Here is a 12550-nt window from a genome sequence, read left to right as displayed (position 1 = left end):
TCTATTATATTAATGAAAATATTTGTGTATCTCTCTTTTTTGCAAAATGCGTGAAACGCTGTTAATTGCATTTGTATGGTAATATCGATATAATATTTTTATATTAATCTAATAAAACTGTTTGTTGACGGGGATGTTCTCGGAAATTCTCTCAAGCACAGCTATGCGAAAAATATATTAACAAATGCAGCACGTGCTGCACAGAAAAAAAATTAATATCAACAATTTATTGTTTCGTTAAGCAAGAATATAAAATTGTAGAATAATTTATAGTCTTAAATAGACATAATTTGCTTAAGATTATCAAATTTTTTAAAGAAAATTTCATGAGATTTTATAAGATTCTTGCTTATATATGAAACAAAATGAATTGTTGATTTAATGCTAATTTTTTTTTTTTGGTGTAGTGTTACGCATCGAAGCTGTTTCAAGAATACACCACATTACGAAATATTTTTTTTTCAGAAGCATACGCGTCAATCATCCTCTGACCTCGATATTGATTTCTCGCCGCTGTACGTTTATTGTACTTGGCGCACCGAGATGCGCGCCAAGATTTTCCGAGCTTGACTCCTATTATTAATCATCGAAGTGTAATTTCGCGCGACCTATGCTCCTTCGGGAGAACAAACTTTCCTTTAGACTAAGAACGGAGAAAAAGAAAGAAATTCGACCGACACTTCGATCCCAATACCGAAGCCGCGCAGAATTTATGCCAGATCGAGAAAGCGAATCTTACGGAAAGATACGGGAGGGAAATTTATGTACGCCGTCGAAATGAATGCAAAGATACCGGCACGGCAGGGTAACGTCCTGGGGAAACTTTTCGCCGATGGATGTAGCAATTTAAAGTTTTCGGGCTCGTTAAATGGCCTCGGCGCGCTAGTTTGGCGCCGTCATGACTGCAATGAGGAGTTATGTCACGCGCCGATTAAAAGTCAATCTCGAGAGAGTTAGGGACAGTTCGAGTTAGTTTTAATTATGAAAATTGAATCGCGCCACTTTTTTCATGGATCGCTCGTCGATAAAGGATTGGTGTCCTTCGTACATAAATTACGACGATAATAAATGTGTCACCCGACTTGCAATTTAACAAGAAGATCCGACTCTTTAGATTTTTATAATAAATTATTTATTGAATTACAGCGCAACTAGGATAACTCTAGTATTTACGTCGCAGTATTCAGAAAAAGTAAAAAAAGAAATAAAAATAATTTGCTCGTAACTCCGTTATGATACATTAGTATTCTATGATTTTACTTTTTTTATTATCGATATTAACAAAACCATCGTGAATTGTTTCGTGAGCTGTCAATTTGTCAATGTTGAGTAACACTGCGATGTATTATAAGCTACGTGATTACTCTATATGGAGTGTAAAAGGCTAAGTGATTATTTCGTGATACGTGTAGAGGAACAGTAAAGAACGGACTGTACCACAATACAAGTGCTTAGCTGTTATATTCTTTGTTCAGCTTGATTATACCACTCATGAGCGGCCCTGTAACTCATCTCTTTTGATATTCGACAAAAACGCAAGAGTTTCTAAAAATGTTTCCATCAAACATAAGAAAATAACTACTTTGTTAAAATTTTTTATAAAAACATTTTTTTATTTATTGGTATACTTTATTTATCTTAAATATAGTAAATAATATTCAATAAATTGTCTTTTTGATAAATGCCAGACATACTGGAGTTATTCTCTATACATTTATTTTCAAAGTACATTTTAGCATTTAATTACACATACTTTTCTATTATTTTTAAACTTAAGTATATTGTCACACAAATGTATGCACACTTGATTGTTATTTTGTTATTTAACTTTTTATTCGGCTGTATACACATTTCCAGTTATGCAAAGTTAACCAATAACATGGGTTTTTATTAATATAACTTTTTAAGCGAAATATTTCTTCTATAAATCAATTGTCGCTATAGAGATCTGCGTTTAAAAACATTAGAGATATCGTTTTTGTTTAATGTTTAAGCAAGGATAAAATGGTATCTCTAACATTTCTGAACGCAGGAAAATTCTAAACAATGAAAAATTAAAAATATATAATTTTGTAACGGAATACTGTGTACTCTTTAAACTAAATCAATTTTTTAACTTTATCTTTGAACTAGCCATATTATCATTTTTCCTCTTTCATCGATTATGCAGTGCGTCACATTTTTATAAATCGCGTCCTAAGTAATAAATATTTCATCACTTTGAGTTTAGAATCTATTAAACAACACTTTGTCGAATATAATCGTTCAAGTTTTAACATAAAATATTAATTATTAACAAAGTTATTTAATAAAATGGATGCCATATTACCCTCTTCTCCTCTATTATATATTAAATTATTATGAGCAGATATGTTTGATTGCAATAGATGGAGTTCTCTGCAATATGCCTCTCTTTTTTCTCCTCTTGCGTTTTTGTTCCTGGTTACAAAGATGCTTTTCTTAATGCTTTGAAACTGACTTCTGTAAATATGAGAACGAATGAAAAAATTCGTGTATATACTAGACATACGCCGCGCCATGCACTTGCCTATAACCGTCCTCGTTCGCGCGCGCATTTTCTCATAAAGGGTCGTTCTTTTTACAGACCGATGTGCATGAATACGCGATGAACATGTACTCGACTACCCTGTAAAGCTTCTCATAGCTCGTAGATATTCTTTTCGCGCCATTCCAATTCGGGATGGGTTTATTCGAATATCTTTCCCTCGATATTGCATGTGTAAATTCTGTTTATTATTATTTCGCCGGAGTAGATTATTTGTTTCTGTTTTCATGCTATTAGTTGTGTCGTTTAATTTTATAAATAATACGCCATGAAAAAAAATTTCTGTGAAAATGCTGAAAAAGATTTGTATTTATGGATCTTTCATGTTGAAAATAAACTTCGTTCTTTAGTATGTTTTAATATTTAATGTTTGAAAAAAGTTATACTTATTAATTTAATACAGCGGAATGTATAAGGTAAATAATAAGTTTTAAAATGAGCAAAATTTCGTGAGAAGTTCATAGCGCAGAGGGTGGAAATTGTGGGCACAAGACGATGAGATTGAATGAAGGAAAATAACTTATGTATGACGCATATTTACGCATCCTTTATACGCGTATTTACACGAGAACAAAGAGCTAATTAATAGACGAAAATTCTCTACTAGCTGCAACTTTACGCATTTCGGTATTTCGATGCCGTATCTTCCATGCTTCACCATTCCGCCCGGCTGCAAACACACGTTATATGCCCGTTGTAGCGTGAACGTCTCTTTCTATTCTCTCCTGCCTTCTGTCTATCGTTTGATATTTCTCGCTCATAATCCCTTTGCCATACTTGCGAAAGTGTATCTCGCGCAGTAACAAAAGGGCAAATAGCCGCGCACTTAACGCTTTGTGCACGACACTGTCTTGTAATACTGATAGATATAATGAAATGGAGGAGCGAATAGCGGTCTCGGGTTCCTTTGTAACCTGTAATTAACGAGCACCGCTACATGGATTCAGGATAAAGTATAAGTTAAAATAGTATGTGAAGGAAGTAGATATAAAAAGAAATTCGCGCATTTTGCCCCTCGCGTACACTTCAATCGATTTTACTCCATTCCATAGATCATAATAGAGGTATTAAAAATTAAATATTTTTAGATCGTTAAACTATTGTAAAAAGCAATTCTAATAGTTGAAAGATATTCTGCTCGTCTGATTGCCTACAATCAGATGGTCGAGGCTGACAAATACATCATTAATATTTATCAGGCATTCTTCAGCAAGATATTTGATATACCATGTTTTAGATACTAAATGAGTGACTCGGTATAAGCACAGAAATCTACAATACGGACACCATTCTTACATGTGCAGTAACATCCTCTTTTCCTTTACTGTTACGTTCTCTTACGATGTAAATATAGTACTGTGCTTTATTTACATGTCTAGTTTGTATTCTAGCTTTAAAAAAAAAGATTTCAAAGTATTTTTAATTATATGATAAAAGACCATCAGAGTTGATTAAAAGCATCCTGCAAGCACGAATAGCGAAATTAATATACTTCTCACATTATATTGACGAAGTCATAACACTGATGACTTTTGTGCAGTTTTAATCTAGTCTCTATGCTCTACGTGAATTTGACGTACTACTCATCTCTGTACGCGAGTAATTCAAATCTGCATATAAAATGGGTGAAGTTCTTTGGGACTCGATATTTAAAAAAAAAAACGTATCATGAAATTAAAGATATAAAAAATATCGAAAATAAAATTGTTATTTAAACATGCAACATACATAGTGAAATGTAAAAGGTTCGAAGTAATAAAGCATCCAGATGAAACAAATTTTACAGAGGAGCAATCGGAAAAGGTCATGAATTAACTGCGAGATTTAATTTTCTTTATTCAGCTTTTGCGAGCAGCATTCTTTAATATATCTGAAAAGAATGCCAAAGAGGATGCTAATAATGGAAATGCTTTCCATTCGAGCTACTGGTGCTGATCAAATATCTGACATACAACGTGTTGCAGATTTTACACAATATACAAAACTTAAAAAAAAAAAGTAATCTCTTATACATCTGTAGGAGATATAAAAATTCACAAATATTTGCTTACGCCCAGGTGTAAGAATGAGCATGTTTGACGCGATCGATATATTTGAAATTATTGAAGATATATACTTTCTTTTGTGTGTCGCATTCCACCTTCCGAGAATTTCCAATGGATTACGTCAAACGTTTCTATTGAGCGGACGTTTCGCTCAGATGCACCAGGTGCACACCAATCGCAATTAGAAAAAGAATGAAAAAGAAACAGGACTATCTGAACCTGTAACCTACTTATAAACAAGACGACGACAAGAACGTACATTACAATAAAAGATATATTTTGTTCCATCATACACACAATATACAAGAGATATATTTTATTTCGTCGGCGCTATATTTTATCACGCAGCAAATACATTATAAATACGTTTGTGCCCGTGCCAGCAGAGTTACAAAATATTAAAATGCACAAATATGTACGCGTGTACCTCTGTATACAATGCGATAATATTTTGCTTTTGTACGTGCGATTAAATAAGTATAAAGTCAAAGGTTGATATTTAATAACGCGCGAATAAAAATATTGTCTGCAAAATTTATGTCGCTCGCAAACAAAAACGTTTGTTAACATGCGAAACGCTCGCGTTTTTTTTCCTTTTTTTTATTCCTTTAATTTTCGTCGAATCTATGTAATGTCTATGATATTCTCGGCTTCTACGACATTTTCGAGAGAGAAGTCATTTGCATTGCGTGAATTGAGGTTCTCAGAGAAGGTAGCGGCACACACGTGACGGCATTGAACGGAAATAGATCGATGACTTTCGTTCCCAGGATCCGCCAACGAGAAAATATTTCGTATTTGGTAGCCGTTGTCAAATCCCTGGCCTTCCTTTTTGCTCGCCCGGGCTTGTCCATTCATCTACGTTCAATTCCATCTAGTCTTTGAACCGAATTCCCTATCGGCTTCGCGCACACCGTTCCGCTCCTCGTACATCCGATCCGTTTGGTAGCATAGAGCTATCAAATTTAGAATTCCAGCAGATTCGAAAGTCATATGTAGCAATATTACATGTAGTAGCAATTTAGGTGATATTGAATTGCAATAAATACGGTTGTAGAGATAATGATTGGTAGAACTATATCGAATATTATATTAGAGTAATTTATTATAATAATTACATTAAATATTAATTAATCTTATCTATTCTTATCTGTAAAACGAGGGAAAAGGAAAATTGTCTACTTTTTAAAAAGCGAGAAGGACAGTATCGATTTAATAATCTTCGTCATTGATTCTGTAAAGCTCTCTAAGAATCGAATGGAAGAATATAATTTTATTGCTACAGAGCTACATTCAATTATTTTACTATCAGAAGGCTCGCGGAACGAGAGAGAGAGAGAGAGAGGGAGGGGAAAAGAAATCTTCCTTTTCGGCAGAATTTATTTCGTTAAATATGTAGGCGACGTAACGGTTGAATATGTTCCTGCAAGTGCAGTTATCTCGTCATTCGTGTTCGGGATTGAAGTCGTCGCCAATTGATAGTCAGCCCTTGCCGCATAGTAACAACGGGATTTTTCTCGTGCTTTCTCTTGCAGACGCTACCGTTCGGTGGGCGGAATGAACGCGAGGACGGAATAAATCATCGAGAAGTGCGTGTCCGTGGGATGCATTACGCGGCATTACCTCGAGAGGATCTCCGTCGTCAAGCCAGGATCGATCCGGTGAAATGATGCGATCGAAACGCATCAAGAAGGCGGCGCTGTTCAGATTGCTCAGGTACAGACAGTGCGCCAGATGCCGGAAGATAACTTAGCGCACAATTCGGGAGTATTCGGAGCGATCGGTCGACTCGGACAATAGGAGCGCGCCATACATACGAGAGCACACGAGACTGATCGCCATCGCGGCAATGATCGACGAGCGTAATTTCACTTCGCTGGCTGTGATTTTTACTCCCAGACTCCCCGACTCCAGAGGCTTAGCGCGTCGTGAAAGTCGCTAAGACTGAGTAGACCAGAGTAGACCCAGTGACCTCATCGAGGAACACGTGAGACCTGAAACATCATCCTGCGACGTAAGTTGTGACCGTCATCTCCGATTATATTAATCTACGTGTGTAAGAACGGTAAACATAATATATGCATTGTTGTGTGTAAACATTAATTACGGTCTAAGTCTCGCCTGCGAACTTCGTAAGCTCAACCATCCCGCCGAAGAATAATTAAAGCGAGCGGATCTCTCATCTTCGCGTGTCGCTTCCATCGCGTTCGCGTTTATTAGCGTCGTCGCAGGGCACGCCAGTTGAATACAAACGACGACGATGACGAGGACGAGAAACGTTTCCCGTCGTCGCGAAACCAACCGGTAGGATGCACGCGTGAAGCTCAGGTAACGATCACGCGCGTTACGAGAGCAACGGGAACAAAATACGGTCCTCCTTCTCTTTCCCTCTTCGCCGTCGCGCCGCGCCGCACCGGAGAGGCCGCTTTAGCCGCTATACTGCTTCGGCTGCACTTTTCACTCCCCCGCACCGAGCCACCCACGAGAGACGATCACGTAGTACCTACTCCGTAACCCACCGACTCTCTATCTCGTCGTCTTCGGCTTCAGCCAGCCGAGCGAGGGGTGCTCCTCCTCCCGTTACCAAATCGAATCCGACGGCAAGTTTTCCGTCGCTCGTTCCGCCCGAGAGATCGACGTTATTCCGACGGGAATTGAAAACAGCGCTGTCGCCTCTATTAGGCGCGATCGTCGACTGGCGTTCACTGCGAATTTTACCGGCTTCGAAACGATCCGTTGAGTGCCCTTTTCCTCGATCTCATTCCGCTTTCTCCCTCCCGATTCCTAGTTCGATAAAAAGCGACCGGGCGCGCTTCCACGAAGCTGTGGGCGAATCTTTCCGGTATATAAAATCGAAATCGATGAAGTCTCAACCACGATTCCTTTGCTCGTAACGCAAATTCTGGAGAATTCTGGAGAAACTTACAAAACTTTTTCGCGTAAAGAATTTTAAAACGGAAGATATCTCGCTTTCTAGAATTGGAGATGTGTCTCTCAGTTATGATAGTTACGATACCCGAGATTTTATGCTTCTAACGACCCGGAAAAAATTTTTTATAAGGTAAATTGGGGCATTATGGCCATAATCTGTAATTTCTTCAACAATTGCTGAATAGTGCATTTTTATAGTCATTCAGAAAGATAATCAATATTTACAGTAATTTATATGCGTACACTATTTGAAATAATCTCATTCTGAATATTATATAATATTTTTATTTTTGACTATCTGCAAAGTTTTACATGTGTCCTCTAAAAGCAGCTACGCTTTCTAAAACATCGAATAAATTACTGTTAAGCTACCATAATTAACGTTACGTATATAATAAAGGAACCTAAATTGTAACGTGACTTATAATTTGCACTTTTATTTTTACTAGTTATATATGAACGCACTACGATCATCTTTTTCTTACAATTCGGGAAAGATGGGCCACTTTGTTTTTTCATACATTGTTTTTCGTTAAATTGTAGAAATCTGTTTCTCTTCCTTACATTGAAAGAATTATAATTATTGTGTTATTACTGCAATATCAGATTTTAATTTTTATGTTACTATTACAATATTATAATTATAACTAAATCATATATAATTATATATACATTTAAGATAGATATATGTATATACGTGTTTATACTAAATATATAAAATATATAAAATATATAAAATTACAAGTTTTATTTATCACTTTAGAAAATTCATTCATTTTTTACTTTCATTTTTAACATAGAACGTGTATAGCCAATTGTCCCATAATATTATGGCCATCTTTCCCTTAAAAGTTTGATAAGATGACCAATGCATATGTTATAATATTTTGATAATATTATATTTTTAATAAGTGTTTTCTCTTTAAATTTAATAGTATTGTTAACTTTAAGCTTCGATGAAGTAATATATCAAACATTATTAAAAAATAATAAAAATACAAATGTGTTTTTTGCTTTTAAAAACTATGACCGTCTTACTCGAGTTCACCTTATAATTATATATATTTAAATAAATATATAATTATATATGATTATATATAATTATATATAGTTATACATACAAATTTTTTTCTCGGGTTATATATAAACAGACTTGGTATGTAATTACATATAATTACGTATGATTATATATAAAAAATTTTCTCTCGGGGAGCATTTCAATTTTGCCGAAGAAAAGTTGAAAGTTCGTAATGTACACTTAAATCAATTTCTAGCTTGTGCTCACTGCGGAAGATACATTCCCCTTATTGGCATCTTTGGGTCGCTTTGAACTTTTACATTTGACCACGTACGATTCATTCTACACGAACAGATTACGGTCGCGATTCCACGAATAAAAATTGTTTTCCTCTCAAATCTTTTTCTTCTCTCTCGACATTGAGCGATACCGGATCACAGCGATTTCCTTGTTGCTCGCTTTGCGAAAGTACATTTCCCGCTCAACTCGGCGACGAATATTTCACGATCTTTCGTTGAATGAAAATCCCTAAGCCCCAATTGCCGGCTCCTTTTGTGCCGAGAGAGAATCTCTATTACACGACGTGCGCGTATATAAACGGCCGCTCGTTAAGACGAAAAAAATCGGATTACTCTCGTCGTTCCATATTTTACGACTTTGGGGTCCGCGTTGAGAGAGAAAAGAGAGGGAGAGAGAGAGAGAGATAAAATAATTTCTCGTCTTATCGCACTTCGATTAAATTCCCTCAATTTTCGCCTCGCTTCCACGTTTCGCGTTTCCCCAGCTCTTTTCGCGAGAGAAAGATTCTCACCTATATCGACCTGGTTCCTTATAATCCCCCTGTGTGTACCCTTCGGCGGAACGTACGTCCTCCTTGTCAATCGCCTTCTGCTTCAATTCGTCTCGCTTCGACGCGAATTATGATTGTTCTGTCTACGTTCTTCGCGCTTCAGTTCATCCCTGTATCTCCCTGCTGGGGCGAGCGCGAGTGTATACGTATTGCCCTTAATAAACGGCGCAGTGGGACACGGGAGCGCGTTCATGTCCTAAGTCACGAAATCTCGATTCGGAATGCCCCGTGCGCGCTCGTCCCTCAGGATTACGCTCCCGGAGCAATAAATTTACCGTTACGTGGCCGGCCGGAAATTGCAACCTTCCCCGCGGCGTTGGTGCAACGCCCCTCTCTTCCTTCCCTTTCGCGGACTTCCATTCACACCGGCGTTACGCCGGAAAAAGGGCAAACGAGCCCGGTGTGGCTGACTCTTCGGCGACTTCCTGGAAGTACGATCACGTTCCGCTCCCCACGAGAATGGGCGAGAACGGTGAATTTCTGGTACAGTTTCTCGCGATCTCTCCCGCGATCGTTTGTCGACGTGTCGCGGAAACGCAGGGCGTATAGCGAGAACGATCGATACCGGGAATACTGAAAATTCCCAGAGCGTAGATTCCACGTAAATCAGTTTCGTTAAACGACTTCGCACACACACCGCCGCCGCCCACCCTTTTTTTGGACGTGGGTGGCGGCTGGGCGAGTGGATGGGTTTTATTCGCTATCAGGGACTCTCTCTCACGAAGCCGTACTTCCTGCGGGTAGTAGGAGTAGTTTCCGCGCAAAACAAACCGGCGGAAGATTTTATTTCTCCTTCTCGAGTACCGCGCGCGCGATTGCCGAGGAGACCGAAGGAGGAGAGACCACCGCCGGGAACTTGGAATCGTTTGACGGTCTCCGGAATTTCCGTGCTTCTCCCGCTTTTTCTTTCCGCCTGTGTTTTCCTCTTTCTCCACCTCGACAATCTTCACGAGCGACGCGTCCTACGCTGGATTTTGCTGCGAATAATTTTTCACGTTCAGTGACATTTCCCTAACTTCTCCGTTTCCTTCGCTCATTGATTTCCGCTGCATTACATGTTTTCCTCAAACTCGAATGAAATATCAGTTCAATGGGAATCCTGTCGAAGATGACTCGACAGCCTCTTTCGCATCTTGTAATTCGGATTCGCGAGAGTAACTGAACGAATCTTTAATTCAACCTCGGAATTTCCGCGCGCGAGAATATACCGAGCTAATCCGGCTGCGTCGATCGTCTGAAATTTTGCCTCCTCCTTCTCAGAAATCAAAGCCGATGTCTTCCTTTCTTTCTTTTTTTTTTCTTTAAGCAAGTAAATTAGGACGGCCAATGAACCGCCAATTATTTTTCCTCGCACCTTGTGCGAAAAAAGAAAGAGCGCTAAAACGCTACATGAATTTTCAATTACCCCTCTACGCGGTCGCATCGACAGTCTCGCGGGCTTTCTTTAATTACATCGCTTCTACGCGAGGATCTGATATCCCGAATGAATTTCCAACGATCCCTCTTGGTTTGGTCGCAATTTATTCCTCGAGTTGCGCAAAACGCCGGATGAATTTTCGATGAGTTTCACCGCTCTTTCTCTCTCTCTTTCTCTCTGCCATTGCTTTTCTGTTTTGCGGAAGTCCGACTGTTACACTTGCTCCCGACAACAGGATCTCAATAATACTGCTATGCTATCATTATGACGCTTAATCAGCGCTTTAAAGAAGCGCCGATAATCGACGAGCTTTTAATTAAGCAAATTTCCCAAAGCACGGATATTCGCCCGGTTCAGCGTCGGCATTTATCTCGCAATTTCTGCTCTAATTTCGCCGAAATATATCTTCAAAAAATCCTCCCCCCTCTCTCTCTCTCTCTCTCTCTCTCTCTCTCTCTCTTATGTGGGCCGAAAAATCGAGCGCAGCTCTCGGAAATTCAGTTTAAATAATCGCAAGATCACGTTAATTACCACCGGCTTTCAGCCTTAAGCGGTCGAATATCCGACAGCTTCTATTTTAATCATTGCGCGCAGTTATATATTTTTGCTAAAATGCCGAATAAAAATCCCGTTTTGATCCCGCTCCGCTTCTATCCCTCCGAAGCGCCGTACCTCGTCCGAATCATCCGCTCGAATTCGTCTCTCTGCCTTTTCACGTTTCGATTCCCATTCTGCTCTCGCCCCGATTCTCTCCTCCTTAATTGCCCTTCGTCCCCCTCCCAATTTTTCCGCGGCTCAATTCGCCTCCCTTTCAATCCAAACATTTAAAATGCTCGCTCGCTCGCGAGTAATAACTCTTGGCCTTTCGCCCCCTCTCCTTCCGCATCCTCTTCCGATATTTTCTTTTGACCGCTTGCACTTTTTAATTGTTTCTCTTTCTCTCTCTTTATTATCATTCTTCTGTGACTATCGCAGAGAAAATCTCAAAATTTTACAGAACCCTTTCGATTTCGTTGAACCAAATTACTTTATAACGATGATGATCTTTTTCCGCCGATGGCTGCAACGGAAATAATTTCAGACCGGCTCGAATTATTCCCAAGTGCCACTCAAACTTTCCTAATATCAGCAATTTCTGCTCTTCAATATTTAGGAAGCCTCCATGAAGGGTCGTTCAGTAATTTTTTTTCACTTGGCGCGACCAAAGTTCTAAATCACAGGGCAATGCCTCGCAAAGGGTCCTTTTCTTTGGGATGTATCCTGATTTTTAACAATGAAAAAAGAACGATGTGAGATAGTCGGGGGAGCGAACCTTTGAACGATTAGTCGCGAACTGAAACGCATCAAGTTCATTCGATGAACATATCTGTGGTGCAAGAAAAGGCTGCAGGGTACTGCTTCTTCTTCTGCGCGTGCCATACGTTTGTCAGTCGATCTTTTCTGCATATATCCGTAGATATGTAGGATCTATGGTTTTAACATCGATTCCGAATCTATTAGAAGAGACTTTTCTGGGCGAAGTTATTCTCTGTTATTGACCTTTGCCTTCCGAGAGGTGGCGATCGATTTCTAAATCGATTAAAAACCGATTTAGAATTATACAGTTCTGCAGTGAAGAAAAAAGTATTGTTGCATCACTTAGAAATCTGGTAGATTTAACCAATATGTCTGTTCAAAAACGGACGAATCAGAAATCTTATCGAAATTGTATAGCAAAATCCAT

At 38.8% G+C, this 12550-nt stretch overlaps 1 protein-coding gene across 5 annotated transcripts in view; it reads left to right on the top strand.

Annotated features, from left to right (window-relative positions):
• LOC105199739 (octopamine receptor Oamb) overlaps positions 1-12550 on the top strand; it is a 174706-nt gene that overhangs the window by 143498 nt on the left and 18658 nt on the right. For all 5 annotated transcript variants that reach the window (XM_026134966.2, XM_039458168.1, XM_026134965.2 and 2 more), the window contains one exon: positions 6147-6625. The gene's annotated coding sequence lies outside the window, so the exon portion shown is untranslated. The remainder of the gene's footprint in view (positions 1-6146; positions 6626-12550) is intronic.

The sequence above is a fragment of the Solenopsis invicta genome, chromosome 16 (genome assembly GCF_016802725.1).
Source record: "Solenopsis invicta isolate M01_SB chromosome 16, UNIL_Sinv_3.0, whole genome shotgun sequence".
NCBI lineage: Eukaryota > Metazoa > Arthropoda > Insecta > Hymenoptera > Formicidae > Solenopsis > Solenopsis invicta.
This window is presented reverse-complemented; position numbering and strand designations above follow the sequence as displayed.